This window comes from Oryctolagus cuniculus, chromosome 1, assembly GCF_051225735.1.
Source record: "Oryctolagus cuniculus isolate XC-2025 breed Fujian yellow rabbit chromosome 1, ASM5122573v1, whole genome shotgun sequence".
NCBI classification, from domain to species: domain Eukaryota; kingdom Metazoa; phylum Chordata; class Mammalia; order Lagomorpha; family Leporidae; genus Oryctolagus; species Oryctolagus cuniculus.
In genome coordinates, this window is record NC_142867.1 from 187128842 (window position 1) to 187147049 (window position 18208).

Sequence of the window (18208 nt, forward strand, 5' to 3'; positions counted from 1 at the left end):
TCTGGACAAGTGTCCTTCAAAGTGAAGACAGAATGAAAACATAGGGCATAGAGCAACACAACACTAGGTCTAGGTCATGGCTCTGTCACCTGCCACTTAAATAACTTCGGAATAATTTCTTAAGGTCCTTTGAAGCTTCTTTCATTTGTAAAATGATGTCAGTGATATTACCGGCCTTATGGGGAGCTTCATCAGTATTGAATGGAATAATAAAACTATTACCACAGATCTGAGAACCATAAAAATGTTTCATTCATAATATGTAGATATGTATCTCATAATAACAGATAATAACAGCCTCTTACATGTAATAAGGGCTTACCGTGTGTGCCAGATTCTGTTCTATCATATACCTAATTAAGTCTATGAATTGGATATTATCATCATCCCTGGTTTATGAAAGAAAAACTCAAATTGACTGTTATCCTTGAAGTCAGAGAAGATGACACAGATAATAGGCAGACTTGGTACAGAATGATGTATGCCCCCTAAGAGAAAAAGTTCAGTTTAATAAAAGAGGCATCTTCCAAACCCATGGAAATTATTATTGAAATTCTCAAATATTCCATATATTTTTTAAGAAGATGGCAGATGAGTGTGTTGGAAAGCCTGTTCCCTGGCTGAAGTGTGAGGAAGCAGACTGTCTTACTGTCAAATGAGCAGTCAATATCCAGCATCTTATGGCCTGGGAAAGCAGAAGATGGCCCAAGGCCTTGGGTCCCCGCACCCATGTGGCAGACCTGGAAGAAGCTCCAGGCTCCTAGCTTCAGATTATCCCAGCTCTGGCTGTTGTGGCCATTTAGGGAGTGAACCAGGGAATGGAAGATCTCTATTTTTTTCTCTGCCTCTGTCTCTCTGTAACTCTACCTTTCAAATAAATAAATAAATCTTAAAAAAAAAAAAAAAATCCAGCATCTTTAAGTGGACTCAGAAGAAACCAATATAATTTCTCCAATCAAACTATTACATAGTAAACCCTGCCACTTCCCCATTCTCTCTTGGAGACATCTGTTAGAACCTAAACTCAGGGCTGACGCCGCGGCTCAATAGGCTAATCCTCTGCCTGCGGTGCTGGCACACCGGGTTCTAGTCCCAGTCGGGGTGCCAGATTTTGTCCCGATTGCTCCTCTTCCAGTCCAGCTCTCTGCTGTGGCCCGGGAGTGCAGTGGAGGATGGCCCAAATCCTTGGGCCCTGCACCCCATGGAAGACCAGGAGAAGCACCTGGCTCCTGCCTTCGGATCAGCGTGGTGCACTGGCCGCAGCAGCCATTGAGGGGTGAACCAACGGAAAAGGAAGACCTTTCTCCCTGTCTCTCTCTCTCACTGTGTCCACTCTGCCTGTCCAAAAAAAAAAAAAAGAACCTAAACTCAGTAAAATATGAAATGAGAAACAGAGCATTTATAATTGGGGAAAAACTAAAGTAATAAATGAACTTCAAAGAATAATACTTAACTTCCAATTAGGGTTATCTGTAAGTTTCAGCCTGCTACATGGGTCTAAGTCATCATGCCACCAACCAGCTGTCTAATGAGTTCAATGTGATTTCCCAGTATAAAAAAATCTTGAGGTAGTAGTACAGAATATTCACATCATACCCTGCCACTAAATATGCTCTGAAGACCCTGGAGACACAGAGGAAGAAGGGAAATCTCAGCCCATAGATGTGTCTGAGGCCTCAACACTGCCAGAGCACCACCCTGCCTCAGAGATTCCTCCCAGGGTGACAGTGCTGCAATTCAAACCTTTTATGTTATTAGGTTTTTAGCTCTGAGAGGGCTGAAACTAATTCTTATATGTATGCCTATCATATGGTCCCACCTACCAAGTGGGCACTCCAATACCTGTCAAGTGGGTATGTTCCACGGCCTTGTGCCGGAGCTATCTCTGAAGTACCTCTCAGGCAAGACGATTAGAAGTTGTGATATTTGCCCAAACATCCTGGCTTCTTATGCTTCACTGGAAACAATACAGGTTAAACTGGCTTACAGAAAAATAGAGGTACTCATCCAATTCTTAGAGAGCCATTCTGCAGTAATGGCTTCTTAAGGGTTCTTTCAGGAATCTAAAACTTGTCAGGTGACATCTCCAACAAAAGTCAGACGATCTAGACAACTGTCAAAGCTATCTCCAAAAATATACTTAAGCTATAATTTGTGTAGTATTTGAATATCTAGGATGTCTAAGAGATTTAAATGTTGAGTTAGAAAGTTAACCTGAAGAGAGACTATAAACTGGTGTTAAGTAAATCAGAGCCTTTTAAGAATAAAATCCAACCAGTACTGGTTGATAGTATGTGGTAAAGAAAAAAGATTCTCATCAAGCCAGTTTTGGTAGATTTAAAATCTGAGTTTTTGCTCCTTTATATAAGGCCTGGGAGAGAGAGATGACACATGAAGACACAGGGTAAGAAACACTGCCTAGAAAAATCTCACATAAAGAGGCAGCTTTAGTTAACTCTTTTGTTTTTACAAAAGATAAAGAAGCTGATAAGCCCTTAAAATGTTCTGAATTTGACTATATTTTCAATGTATACTGATGCCTACCAGGAAGTGACAAAATTGTGACCACCCACACATGGAATGGCTTAAAAAGAAGGGGGGGGGCTTAAAAAAAAACCTGGAAAATTTCATTTTTAATTTCACTTAAAATTATAACTTTTCCTATCTTTGAGTACATAGAGCAGGCCTCCATTGCTTCTTATAAACTATATATACATATATATATCATATATACATATGACAGATACATTCCCATCAGTGGTTATATATAAATATATACATTCTGTAAGGCACGCCAAAGACAAAGATGCCTTTGCACTCAGAGACAACCACCAAAAAGTAGACAGAAAGTGCTTCTCTGTCCAAATAACTGAGCAAATCATGATGGGGTATAAGCTGCGTAAGTGGAGAGTGACATAAAGCCCAGAAGAAAGAATCAGACTGGCATACTGAAGGGCAGTGAGCAAAGCTGAGCGGGAATGAAAATGCCTTTACAACAATAGCACTGGAATAGCGAGCTGTACATTGATTCTAGAGCCCTCACATCAGGGTGTAACTTTATAAGCACAGGAGTCCCAGTCTAAATGTTGGCAAATTATCACCCCCACAGAAATGTTGCGAAAGAAGAATATGGAGCCAGTCTTCCTTTCCAATGGAGGTGGGGAAAGCAGTCAAAATTAGCCTGGTAGCAAAAAGGCTAATTTAGTTTCCACCGACAGTAAATTTCCCTTTGTTCTAAAACTACAAAAAAAAAAAAAAAAAAAAACAGAACAAAACAAAACTGCTTCACCACTGTGTTAGTTCAGATACTCAAGTCTTCTGTGACCTACTTATACATATGGTAATGAAAACATATATAAGGATCCTATGAGAGAAACTTCATCTTGGAAAATATGTAACGATCCTACCCGTGTACATACATATTAAATACTACGGAGAGAAACTTCATCTTGGTACCATTTGTAAATATTCTCCATGAGTCCCATAGGTCATCATGGATCTCTGCAGTACACAGCAAATGTTTCTACAAGCAAACAAATCAAATAATCTACACAAAAGTCACTCCTGGACTTCCCCTTATATGCTGGGTTTTCACTGGAAGGGGAGAATGTAAAAGGTGGAGCTGGGTTTGGCCAATTTTGAAGGTTATTAATTGACAGAGGATGTACACTTCAGTTTTCAGATACAGATTTCTTCCAAGAGGTCCCAAGGCCTCTGTGCCTTCAGGGACCCCACCCTTCTAAGTGTAATGCTTTTCTTTTTCCATATTCACTTATCATACATCCAAACAATGGTCATATAAAGTAACTGCTGTCTTCCCCCCTACACAGAGACAACAAGGACAAGATTATCTCTTCTCTTGTTTTAACCCTGTTCCAACAGTCAGCAATGCTGGTTGTTACACCCTAGGAACTCAAACTGCTTACAGAATTAACTACTTACTGAATTACAGATTTCCCCATCTCCAAACCGTATTATAGTCAAAATTTTGCAGTTAAGAAAAACAAAAAACAATTCTCAGACACACTGTTAATCTTACATTATCTTACCCCTGTCCTTTTTGAGGGTAGAGGAAAAGAGGAAGGAGAGAAGAGAAAAGCACAGGTATGACAGACATTAGTAAGTTTTAAAGGTGGTGACCTTCCCTACAAGCTTGTCTTATTATGGTTTCATACAGTATAACTTGGCCCTAAAAGGAAGGAATAGCCCTTAAACACGAAATCCTCACTTTAACTAAAACCTTTAACTTAGTTTTTAAAAAAACTATTCTTCAAACATTCAAAAAAAATCCATAACAAGGAGAAGACATTGTATTTCAATAATCCCCCTTGAAATACTTTTTTTAAATTCAAAATAAAATCTAGAGTCCACATGTGTAGTGTAAGAAAGGCACACAATATCCAAGATTGTTTTGAGTGGCCTGATGGGACTCAGCTCTCAAGGATCTGACTTAGATAGCCATGTACACATAAACATAAACACAGGCAATTTAGGAAATCAACACACTTTCAAGGGTAATCTGCCTTTGGTAAGCCTCAAACAGTAAAACTGTAAACCAATTTTGAAAAAAAAAAAAGAAAAAGCGGCAGCAATAAACATTGTGGAATGCCTATGGCACGGTCTCTCCAAAAGGCTAGGATGGGAATTTAGCAGACACAGACATGCACGTACACACACACACACTAAAGGGGAAAAGGGACGTCAATTATAAACCCTCCCCATTGAGCCAATGGAAGTTTTACCTACATATATTTTATGGACTGAAATAAGTTACACAGCTATCAAAAAATTATTCAATACATAAGGGGATAACATCTGAAACATTACTGAGTGTTTTATGACTTTAAATCTACTGCGATATTTTCTTTCTCAACATGATTAGACATTAGAGAATCACCACGGAGATAGTGTTTTTTTTTTTTAAATGAACTGATTTGCAAGACTAATAGTCTCATTCAAAGACAATCCTTCATTCTTCAAATATCTATTAAACACCTGAGCTGTATATTCCCCCAAACAGCTTTAACAAAAAAAATAATTACACATTCCTAAAGCCCTTGTGTGACAGTTGTGAAGAATGTACAAGAAAAAAGTTTTTAAGCAAAAGACAGTCAAGCTTCACAGTACACAATAACAAGAGTGTTTCGAGGCATTTGTAGAACTCTTGCAGAAACTTAAAGAGGGGGCAGTACGGACAGAGACAACCACCTTTATCTTTGTTGCAAGACAAAGTCTTCTGCTTCAGATCTGCGGATGCACCTCTCTTTACCTTGAGACTCCCGCTCTGAGGTATTTAATTACACTGAATGATTTGGCAGCGGGCCCTCTCTTTGGGTCTCCCTGATTGATAGCATCAATAACATTCACTGGCTTTAATTAAACCTCCAAATAGTATCCCCTTTGCCACTTGGTAGATCAATGTCCTTTAATACAAAGTACAAAGGTAAGAGGGATGCTTTTACACCTCACCTTCACAGGTTATTTGACTTTGTGTACCAGGGTCATCTACAAACATATTTCACAATTTCCCTCAAGAACTGCTTACTGAAGAACACTAGACAAAATCCTTATTTATGAGGTTTCTTATTAATGTACTTGTGCAAATCTGAGCAAGTTCTAGTCACTAAGTCTTTTGGCAGAAGAGCATGCTTCTCTCCAGTACCGGGGCCCAATTCAGTTTACAAGTCAAAAAGTTTCTAAATTAAGGCTGCATGTAGCAAATAGGTTTTTCTTTCTTATGAAAATATTCACGTCATGTTAAATTTAAGAGTTCTTAAAATAACAGAACAAATTCCATTTACTCAGGCCCTGGGTGGAACACTGAATGAGGCTCTAGTATCCAGGTACTAGAGTTGTGGGAGTTGTGGGAAAAGGGTGTGGTTGGGAGCCTATAAATCAAATTTTTACTGAATTGCAAGAACAGCTTTTATGATCGAGGAAATCACAGGTCATCTATCTCATAACTCAACTCCCAACCTCCACACTATGGAACACCCATTTTAAATGGATGGGCCCATACTGCGAATTCTTCAAATACTCTGAGAATCAAGTAATAAATTATGTACTTGCAATGCTCAAGTATGTAATAACCTAGTAATGCTCTGAAAAATGAGCAAATTGTGTGTGTTCAGTGTGAATATGGGTGTTTGTGGGAATATACATTATTTTGTAGGTAAATCAGCATTGCATTCATTAAGCTACTCATTCACTAATATACATGAGTCAGTCCCAATCATTCAAGGTACTTTGATACAACCCACAAATGAACATCTTGTTATTCACACGCTGATTTGTTTTGAAACAAGCACCATAGGGCAGCACAAGGCAAACCATTAATGTCCACTAAACACTGGTTCTCAGGTCAGGCTACCACCTGCTTAAAAACTGCTTGCAGTGGTTTTTTTTTTTTTTTTTTTTTTAAGGTTTATTTTATTTATTTGAAAGAGAGAAGTCTTCCATTCGCTGGTTCACTCCCCAGAGGCCACAACGGCCAGAGCTACGCCAACCGGAAGCCAGGAGCTTCTTCGGAGTCTCCCACATGGGTGCAGAGGCCCACAGATTTGGGCCATCTTCTACTGCTTTCCCAGGCCATAGCAGAGAGCTGGATTGGAAGAGGAGCAGCCAGGACTAGAAGCGGCACCCATAAGGGATGCTGGTGCTTCAGGCCAGGGCTTTAATCTGCTGTGCCACAGCACTGACCCCTGCAGAGGTTTTGAAGATTCAATTTCCTTGGCTTTTGTGCTGCAGATGATCAGAGTTACTAAGTCTTGGGTGGGGTCCAGAAATCTTCATTTTGGGGGCCTGCACTGTGGTATAGCAGGTAAAGCCACTGCCTGAGGTGACAATCTGTGTCCCAGCTGCTCCACTTCCAATCCAGTTCCCTGATAATGTGCATGGCAAATCAGAGGAGGATGGCCCAAGTCCTTGGGCCCCTGCACCCACATGGGAGATCCGGAAGAAGCTCCTGGCTCCGGATTGGTCCAGTTCAAACTGCTGCAGCCAAGTCGGGAGTAAACTAGTAGATGGAAGAGCTAGCTCATTCTAACTCTTTCAATTAAATAAATCAATCCTTAAAAAATTCAATCTCTGCCTGTAACTCCGCTTTGCAAATACATAAATGAACTTAAAAAAGGTGAATCCAGAGAAAAATGTATCAGAAATCTTCATTCTGTCAACCAACCCACCTTGGTGATTCTGATGAACTTGAATGTTTTGACACTGCCATGTGTTCAGGGATTTAAATAGGTAATCCTTGAACTCTGGTGCTTACAAGCATTTCCTGGGGAGCTCACAGAAGTCAAAAAGCAGAGCCTTCCTCCTTTCCATCCACTGATGCTAGCTTGTGAATGAGACAAATTCTCAAGCAGCTTAAAAGGGAAGCAGAGGACTACCAATCACCAAACAAATGCAAAAATTTAAAAATAAATGAAGCCCATAAAAACCATACAAAGATACTTCCAGGAACTCAGACTGGCTAGGTGCGGTCAGCTGGGACAGGGCGCCCAGGCACCTGGCCAGCCTGCAAGAAGGCCGCTGTGCATGATGCTGTGAAGTCAGAGCCGCTCTCAAGGACTCCACAGTCTTTTTAGGAAAGGGAATAAGGTCATCATTCGATGAAAGCAGGCAAACTTCTAAAGACAGCCATTTCACAAAACTCATGGAAATGAAAGCTGCTTCTGCATTACCAGTTTCCAGGACTACACAGGTTCTCTGCTTTTCCTTGACCTTCCTGTAAGTAACCCACAGGCCACTTCAAGACTCATTAGCAACCCCAGAACCTGTGCAGGGGGCAGTAAACTTCTCAATCCCCTGGGAGGAGGAACTTTAAACTAATGACCCAAACCTAGCATATTAGCACGAATGATTGCCTTTCCTCTCAAAATCCATTTCTCCACAACACAGAGTAACCACAAAAACGCTACAACCTCCAACAAAATTAAAACAAAAAACTAAGCTTTGTGACTGCACTCTCCCGAGCAAAAAGTACGTTTTTTCTATAGTTCCTCCTGTACTAGATTTTTAAAATACAACTTTAACACAGGGAAAGGAATACTGAGAAACAACATAATGTTCTTGATCTTTCCTTTCACAAGCCAGCACAAGTGCCGTCTACATTTATACTAGTAACACTCATAGTATTTGTGTAGACTGGGACCATCTACATCACTATATAACTAAGGAAACCAGATCAAGAAAGCAAGAACAGAACACAAATCCAGAACTTACCGATTTCAAGTCTGACTGCAACATTCAAGTAAGAGTGTCAAGTCAAATGGTGAGAGAAAAGGCAATCAAGTATCTCATTTCCTGTGCTATTTTCAAAATCTAGCCCTCTTTTTCTCTCTGCTTGCCCATAAGCAGCATGGCAAGAAACTTCTAGAAATAAAAGCTCCTCAAGTAATTCTGAGATAGTACTGTGGCTGAGAACTGATGCTAAAAGATAATGAATGGAAAGTCTGGCAGAAGCAAGAATAAAAGAAAATTGACCATTCATTCTTGAGAGTCTACACAGATCTAAAGACAGTGCTGCGTTAATGCACTTTCCCGTATTTTTCAAAATACTATCTAATAAGACTTTCAAGAATTGTCCATAAAAACGTTCTTGAAGAACGCAGTTTCCCACAAAACGGACTGACAAAATTTCTATAATAATCCTTTCACTGTTCAATTACAATTGAAATAACCAAGGCAATATTAACTCACTTAGCTGCTAGCTATGACCTCCAGACACCAGTTTTCTTCTGAGACTCAAGGTCTATCACAATTGCTCAGTGTGAGAAACAGTAAAGCTCTTCTACCCTTCAAGACGGAGACACCTCCACTCCCTCACATGTCACAAAGATCTCAAGACATTAAAAAGGTCCACCAGAGTATATTCAGTTCATTTACAACATTATCTACAACCTAATTCTAAACAGAACATGTTAACCTAAGTATCAGGAGATGAACAGAGAACAAAAAATAATGTTTCTGGTGCCCGTAGTGCTAACAGTTACATCATTTTCAACAAGTCCCATCACCTGAGCTTGACCTCAGTGGTCAAAAGTAGTGGCCTAACACAGATGACTATTGTTTTACATAAATCCAAACAAGTAAAAAGGCCAGAGTCCACTGCAAGGAACTGAAAGCTCCATGCAAAACACCCATGTTCATATACTCTCTTAAGCTAGCAGTGGAGAGCACACTGCAGCTAAACTAAGCAAGCAACACTTTTCCTGGCTCGTAAATGGAAAAAAAGCCCCACTTTATCTTCTTCTTCAACAGCAGAAAAGTAAAACAAGAGCTAAAGATGCTTTTGTAGCTGCATGCTTATACAACAGGCAGGACAGGTGATGAATGGGGCCATTTTAGGTAGAAAGGTGTCCTGGCCACCCAGCTGAGTTCTGATTTATCTCGTCTCAATGCTAGCTTAGCACCCAAACCCAGACGAATTTCAACACATGCTTCTACATTTTCAGTGCCTTATTGCAGGATGCACATGGTTTGCTTGAACCTTCTCTTCCTCAGGTTTATTATTAGAAAATCAATTTTGCACTTAACACTATAGACCTGCAAACAGTTTTTCCCTTTCAAGCTGTTAATAAGAGTCATGACTAAATGACTCAAAGTTCAGGTAAAGAAAAAGTTGTCAAGTTTCAAAAATACTCTCCCTTCTCCCTGCCCCACATAATACACAGAAAAAGAGCAACAATTCCCTAAATGCATGCAAGTTTTACTTTTTTTTTTTTTTTTTTTTTTTTTTGGACATGCAGAGTGGACAGTGAGAGAGAGAGACAGAGAGAAAGGTCTTTCTTTGCTGTTGGTTCACCCTCCAATGGCCGCTGCGGCCGGCGTACTGCGCTGATCCAAAGGCAGGAGCCAGGTGCTTCTTCTGGTCTCCCATGCGGGTGCAGGGCCTAAAAACCTGAGCCATCCTCCACTGCACTCCCGGGCCACAGAAGAGAGCTGGCCTGGAAGAGGGGCAACCGGGACAGAATCCGACGCCCTGACCGGGACTAGAACCCGGTGTGCCGGCGCCACAGGCGGAGGATTAGCCTATTGAGCCGCGGCGCTGGCCTGCAAGTTCTACCTCTATAGACTGCCTCTTGCCTTGCCGTAAGCACACACTCACAAGGAGTTAGCTACTTTTCACTCCAAGGAAGTCATTTATTAAAACCTGCAATCCCCCTTGTTGGTTACAGAAATGAAATGGCCAGGAATTTCTGGTACAGATCTCACTCTGTGTTAGTTTAAGCATCTTTTTTGGCCCATGATATCTCCCAGGAAGCATGCCTGAGTAACAAAATGACCAATTCCCTTCTAAGAAAGATGGGTTCAATCATGCTGAGACTCATCCACAATCACCAGCCCCTGTGGCTCACAAGCAAGAACACGCAAGAAGCATGCTGCTGACACTGCTACCAGGAACCCTGGTGCTTACCAACTGCCCTCTGTGCAGGCTCAGCCTTGCTCCACCAACTCTGGGAAAAAACCTAAGAATTAAACTCCATTCAAAGATTGACAAGTTATTGTCTTCTGAGAATTCCCTAGTGTCCTCAAAACCCTCACTGTGGAGGTAATGGGAAGGAAGAGTAACACAAGAAGTCAGAATAAGTAAGTTGGGTCCTATTGGATCCCCTGACTACACTCACTAGACCACACTAGATAAGTAAGATTTTGGAATATTTGCAAATATACAATGAGATATCTTAAGGATGGTGCTAAGTCTAAACACAAAATCCACATGTTTTATTTACACCTTACATACATAGGCTGAAAGTAGTTTTATAAAACATTCTTAATTTTGTAAATGAAACAAATTTATGGTGTAGAATTTACCACTTGTAGCATCAAGTTGGTGCTCAAAAAGGTTTGGATTTTGAAGCATTTCAGATTTCAGTCATCTGAGGGATACCCAACTTGTAAATCATTTTACAAATAAAGGTAGAAACAAATAGTTAAAAAAAGAGCCCTGACTGTTGATGAACAACTTAATACATTATCCCTCTTAGTATTTTTTTTGTTTGTTCTACTTAATACTTTTGGTTGAATTCTGTAATCAATACACAGTTATTCTTAAGTGTTGAAACTTAACTGAAAAGTGATTGCTGTTAAATATAAGAGTGGGAATAAGAGAGGGAAGAGATGTGCAATTCAGGACATGCTCAAGTTGACTTGCCTCAAACGGTAGAGTTAGAAACAAACCAGGGGATTCGAATTCAATCCCATCAAGGTGGCATGTACCAATGCCATCTCACTAGTCCCAGTGATCAATTTCTGTTCACAATTGATCATAATGATAGGACTAAGAGCCAAAGGGATCACATAAACAAGAACAGTGTCTTCAAATACTAGCTGATAGAATCAAAAAGGGAGAGAACAATCCAACATGGGAAGCGAGATACACAGCAGACTCATAGAATGGCAGATGTCCTAAACAGCACTCTGGCCTCAGAATCAGCCCTTAAGGCATGTGGATCCGGCTGAAAAGCCCATGAGAGTATTTCAGGCATGGAAAGCCAAGACACTCTGGAAAAAAAAAAAACCACCTGAAAGATCTCTGCAAGTGAGATCCCAGTGGAAAGAACAGGTCATCAAAGAAGGGAGGTACCTTTCTCTGAAGGGAGGAGAGAACTTCCACTCTGACTACGACCTTGTCTAAATATGATCAGAGTCAGTGAACTCAAAAGGCTTCCATAGCCTTGGCAACTTATGACAAGAGCCTAGGGTGATTACTGATGCCATAAACAAGTGTGTCACTTTGTTAAGTCAACAACAGGAGTCACTGTGCACTTACTCCTCATGTAGCATCTCTGTCCTAAATGTGCTGTACATTGAGATTTAATGCTATAACTAGTACTCAAACAGTATTTTTCACTCTGTGTTTCCATGTGGGTGCAAACTGTTGAAATCTTTACTTAATATATGCTAAACTGATCTTCTGTATATAAAGAAAATTGAAAATGAATCTTGATGTGAATGGAATGGGAGAGGGAGCAGGAGATGGGAGGGGTGTGGGTGGGAGGGAAGTTATGGGGGGGAAGCCATTGTAATTCATAAGCTGTACTTTGGAAATTTATATTCATTAAATAAAAGTTAAAAAAAAAGAAAAAAAGAGTTAAAAAAGAGTTTTCCAAGATCACATAGATAGTTAAATCACTTGAGCAAGGTGACTTAGCAGAGATTTCAGAATTATAGTTCTATATTCCACCTACAGATTAAGGATCAAGTTCATGGGAAACTAAAGAAAGTACAAACATGACATTTACTAACAGAAAAGAAATGCTGGGTAGGAAAAGGTATAAACTGAAGAAAAATCCAAAGCAATATAGCTCAGAATAAAGGTTTATTAGCTTTGCTTAACTGTTCTGAAACTGAACACTTCAAGGGGCATTACTATTAACAAATCATGGGGCCAGTGCTGTGGTATAGCAGGTAAAGCCACCGCCTGCAGTGCCAGCATCCCATACGGGCGCCAGTTCAAGTCCTGCCTGTCCCATTTCTGTCCAGCTCTCTGCTATGGCCTGGGAAAGCAGAAGATGGTAGACCCGGAAGAAGTTCCTGGCTCTTGGCTTCAGATTGGCACAGCTCCAGCCATTGCAGCCATTTGGGGAGGAAACCAGAGAATGGAAGATCTTCTCTATCTCTGCCTCTCTAACTCTGCCATTCAAATAAATAATAAATCTTTAAAAATAATTCACATTCTGGTGTTGGCGCCGTGGCCCACTTGGTTAATCCTCCACCTGCAGCACCGGCATCCCATATGGGCGCCGGTTCTAGTCCCAGTTGCTCCTCTTCCAGTCCAGCTCTTTGCTGTGGCCCAGGAGAGCAGTGGAGGATGGCCCAAGTGCTAGGGCCCCTGCACCTGCATGGGAGATCAGGAAGAAGCACCTGGCTCCTGGCTTCGGATCAGTGCAGCACCAGCCATGGCAGCCATTTGGGGAGTGAACCAATGGAAGGAAGACCTTTCTCTCTGTTCTCTCTCTCTGTTTATAACTCTACCTGTCAAATAAAAAAAGATCATATTCTAATTTTTATAAAATCTTTTCATGTGCTTAATAATGGTTTAGTTATTTTACTGTAATAAATTTCATATTACTGTTCAGCATTTGATAACTATTATGGAAAGGTAAATGTTAGCCTGGCCTAGCTATGCTTGAATTACCTAGGAAAAGATTTGGAGTATTTAACCAAGATCACACTTAGGCAGTTTGTCTATGCTGGCAATACTTGCAGACAGGGTCTTTTCTTTGGAGGGTTACAGAAAAGACTGTTTTCTAGGAGTATCTCCTAGCAATAATAATGAAGTTCTATTACTCGAGATAATCGCTGCTACTTTTCCAGATAAAGGGACCCCCCCCCCTTTCTTTAAAGTTTCCTCAGCCCCCTGTTTGACGAGGGAAAGTTGGTAGAGATGCTGGGAGTCAGGCATTCGTATTTCAGTAAGCATGTGATAATTACCCATCCAGAGTACTTGGTAAGGAGAAGAGTCTACTCGTATTTTTGGAAATAAACTATTTTACTTTCTGGGGCTGGCATCACGGTGCAGTGAGTTGAGCTGGAACTCTGGCATCCCATACAGGCCCAATTTGAATCCTGGTTGCTCCGTTTCCTATCCAACTTCCTGATAATATGCCTCGGAAAGGAGTGGAGCATGGCCCAGGTACTTGAGCCTCTGCCACCCACGTGCGTGACCTGGAAGAAGCTCCGGCTCCTGGATTTGGCCTGGCCCAGCCATTTGTGGAGTGAACTGATGGATGGAAGATATTTCTCCTTTCCCATTTTCTCTCCTCCTCTGTGTAACTATGAAATAAATAAATCTTTTGAAAAAATTATTTTGCTTTCCTAATCATGAATTTTTTATTTATTTTTTAATTTTTTTTGACAGGCAGAGTGGACAGTGAGAGAGGGATAGACAGAGAGAAAGGTCTTCCTTTGCCATTGGTTCACCCTCCAATGGCTGCCACAGCCGGTGCGCTGTGGCCGTCACATCGTGCTGATCGGAAGCCAGGACCCAGGTGCTTCTCCTGGTCTCCTATGCGGGTGCAGGGCCCAAACACCTGGGCCATCCTCCACTGCACTCCCGGGCCACAGCAGAGAGCTGGCCTGGAAGAGGGGCAACCGGGACAGAATCTGGTGCCCTGACCGGGACTAGAATCCAGGGTGCCGGCGCCACAGGCGGAGGATTAGCCTATTGGGCCGTGGTGCCAGCCCTAATCATGAATTTAAATGTGACACTGTTAACCTAGACAGAAGTGTTGACTTTAAGCTAGAAACATTTCACATACTATTTATATTTTATCAATACTTATGACCTTCTTTTTAAAACGAGTGAAGAACATGAAGACTGAACACATCAGTCATAACCACTGACCTTTAAAAAGTCCACCAAATGAAGGGTCCCATGGGGCACAGAGGGCTCTTGATGAGACACGATCCCCATCCCTATCCCATCAACCATGGACATACAATGTCTGAGGCTGCCATGTTTCTCTCCCTTGGATGCCTTTACTACCCTCTTTATTATCAGAAGCTAAAAATATCTTGTACCAGTCACATTTTGTTGAATCAGTATTGGGGCAACATGGGCAGGTTGAACTAGTAATAGCTGTCTCTTGTGTAGCCTAGGAACAACATGATGCTGCCAACAAGGCCAAGTGCTGGGGCATCTTCCCAGTTAGAGAAAAGAGTGATCCTTAGAAGAAGAGACCTAGAAGCTATGAATGCTCCCATTAAAAATATATCCATTCCATCCTAACACAAAATGAATACTAAAGTTTTTCTAATTTCTAAGCCACACATTTAAAAAGTTAATATCAAACAACTCTGAACTCCAAATGCTGAACTATTATGGAATACTCCCAAGAAAAAGCATGATTAATGCTATGAGTTATGAAATTAATTATAAAAGGATCATCAAGGCAGAAATCTAGAAATTCATTAAAAAATATAGATTTCCAACACTCACCTGTGGACAACGATCTAGCAGATCTGTAATAGGACCCGGAACCTGTATCTCTAACTCACTCCCAGTGTGATATGAGGCAACCAAGTCTGGAAACAAGTGCATTAGGATCTCACAATGCCTGAGGGACCGCCTCACTCACTGCACAAATACTGAATGTATGTCAGTTATTCAACACATCATCTATTGCACAAAACCCTACTGGGCTAATGCTATTAGGAAGCCCCAGGAGAAACTACTAAATAAACCACCTTTCATGGTTCTTGATTCAGTGTTTCAATATTGCAATAACCAGGAATTTTACCAAAAAGCATACTATATGCTAGACAGCCTGGAAAAAACAGAAACCTAGATTCAAGGAGTACACAGGCATTTATATACTCTTTCATTAAATATACACTAATTTTCTGTAGTTTTTTAAAGTAAAGCATAGTGTCATGAGAGGAGTTCTGACGTAGATATCAGGAGATAAGGCTCTGAGTCCCAACTGTGTCTTCAATAGTCTGGTCTTGGCAAAATGCATGACCAAGGTCTCCATGTAGACGGGGGCAGAGAGTACTGTTTAGGCTTGAATTTTATCTCAGTCCCAAGAAGTCTTTGGTTCCCCACCGGTAAAGAATAGAGTCTAAAGGGAAAGAGGAACTTAGAGGAGTTGGAACAACCCAGCAATGCAGCAGCTGAAGGAGGGACTTTAAATTTGCTCCAAGCTAAAAATGAGTGGGAAGGGGTACACCAGGAAGTGGGAGCTACAAAGCATATGCAGAGGCTGGAATGAGATCTGCTTACAAGTGAAGAGCCAGTCCAACTACAGTGGAGAACAGCAATAGCACTGGCATCACTCCTCCAGAGATAAGCCAAATGATATGGTAAAACAGTACAGAAACATGATAGAATTTTGAGTAAGAAGTAACATGAGGAAAGTGGTGTTTTGTAAGATTAGCCTGACAGCCATCATCAGGATGAACTAGAGGATGCAAAAAGACACTAATTTATGGAATAGCATCCCAGGGAATGGATGGCTTAAATGTAGCTTCCAAAAGGTACTTAAAGCCGTGAACACTAGAGAATCCTGGCTTAAGACCTTGTTGTAAGTGCACAAAACCTATCTAATTGAAAATAAGAAGAAGAAAAAAATAGCAAGAACAAACAGGCAAAAAAGGGTGCTATATACTTTTGGAAAATGGTTTGCTTTGCCTCTCAAAGAAATCTGGGCCAAAGTGAGGATACCAGCTGTTATCTGATATTTTTGCAGGAACCAAATGGGGGCGGGGAAAGAAGTAGCCTGCTGCTTATCCATCACCACCATTGCATTTCAGAAAATCAGAAGAGAAGTAGCAGATGTCACAGCATAAAAGCCACAAGGCAGTCTTGTCCTTTCTCCCATGTACTCAACCCAAGCAGCTGGGCCCTGAACAGAGAAGACTGGATGATGGGCAGTAAGAGAGCAGCTGTCACCAGTGATCTCCTTGAAGGCCACGGCCATTTCTCCTATAGTGATCCGTTTCCCTTTATATCTACCTTCTCCTGGATCTTAGTGCAGTCAGAATGTACAGCACAAGAACCGACTCAACTAAGGATACAGCGAATGTTATTTCTGGAAGAGGAAAGGGTATTTCCCAGGATGAGCCACCTCAACCCATCCCATTTTCTTCTTAACCACAACTCAGAATATGAGAACAAAGACAAATTAGCAGAAATCTTGAAAATCAACAAAAGCAGGGAGAAGAAAGCCTGCAAAAATCTAAGTAAAAGGAAGAGCACACAAAACAGTCCAAATCTCATAAATGGACAATGCATGTCTTTTGAGTCCTCAATTACTTCTTAATCATTCTCTAAAATATTAATGTCTGACACAAACAGAAAGTATGCAGAGAAACGTGAACAATTAGAAAAGGCAGTTCAGGTTGAAAAAAAAAAAGTCAAAACAAACCTGTCTTTATTAAATTAAAGGTCTAATTTTTTTCCTCAAATTTTGATAACACTAAACCAGTTAATTTTCTAATAGAAGGGTGAATCTTTTCACGGGACATTTTTCTAGAATTGTTGGACATCCTACATCCAAGTGTACTGGGGAGGCCCTATGCAGTTAGAAAAGAGCTGGTAGGCATTTTTCTTATGGGCCAATAAATATAAAGAATGAGATGTCAAAACTACCCAGAGCTAACAAATTATCTTAACTGACAATTCTGAGAGAAGTAACTTTTAAGCACAAAGATGATCCTGCAGTCTTATATACCTGAAAAAAGAGCAGAAATCTTCCAGACAAGTCTCTAAGCAAGACGGATGCCACATTCAGCCTTGACTAACTTCCTCTCACAACTTCAGGCTGTACACTGTGCTGCTTTGTTAAATCAAGGGTAGAAAATAGGTTTCAACTTGAGTCAATTGATAGAGGCTAGCTGGAGCATGATTTTGAAAAATATTTGGGAGTCACTTCTAGATTCAATAAGAAAGAGTGCCATGACTGATTGGTGATGTCTGGGCAAGGGATGGTAAATGGATAGTACAGGTTCTAAGAACTGGCTAGAGACAACATCCCCTTTATTTCCTAAAGCAAAATAAAGATATGCTATCCACTGGATTAACTTCTTATCCAAAGAGAACCCACATAACAATTTCAATCATCCACAGAAACAGAAAAATATCAGAAAAATTACATACAAAGGTCTTGAAAAAAAAAAAAAAGCACAGGAAAAATAACCCGTGAGTCCTATAAGCTCTTTCAGCCTCCTCAAAGTAAGCTGAATCTGCCATCACCAACTATTGCCCAAGCACCAAGCAACCTGCCAACTGCTTTTCTTCGATCTATGAGTCAAGGATGATTTTTAAATAGGAAAAAATAAAAACAGTATTTTGTGACAAACATTCTATGAAAATCTGAGTGTCAGTGTTGTAAAGTGCTACTGGATCACTTCTATTCGTGTACGCAGTGACTGTGGGTGCTTCTGTGCTGCAACAGTGGCAGAGTCAGGAAGTAGTGGCCGAGCCTGCATCAGCTCACAGTTCCCCCAGAGAGTCACCGTGGCCTGTGCTGAACGAGGCTGACGACCCCGGCACTGGAAGTGGGCTCAGGCTTCCCTCAAGCTGCAGAGCAAATAATTACCTACAAGGGAAAAGGATTTAATTCGGCAGCCTTCATCAAGTATTTGTCTAAGAAAGCTGTTTAGTCCTGTTATTAATATGCGTGATTACAGACAGCATTAACCACTGAACAGTTTACCACCCCATCACCCAAAAAATACAAAACAGCTCCACTCTGTCTCC

At 40.9% G+C, this 18208-nt stretch overlaps 1 protein-coding gene across 22 annotated transcripts in view; it reads right to left on the bottom strand.

The window, feature by feature from the left end:
* ELAVL2 (ELAV like RNA binding protein 2) overlaps positions 1–18208 on the bottom strand; it is a 193771-nt gene that overhangs the window by 26901 nt on the left and 148662 nt on the right. The window lies entirely within an intron of this gene.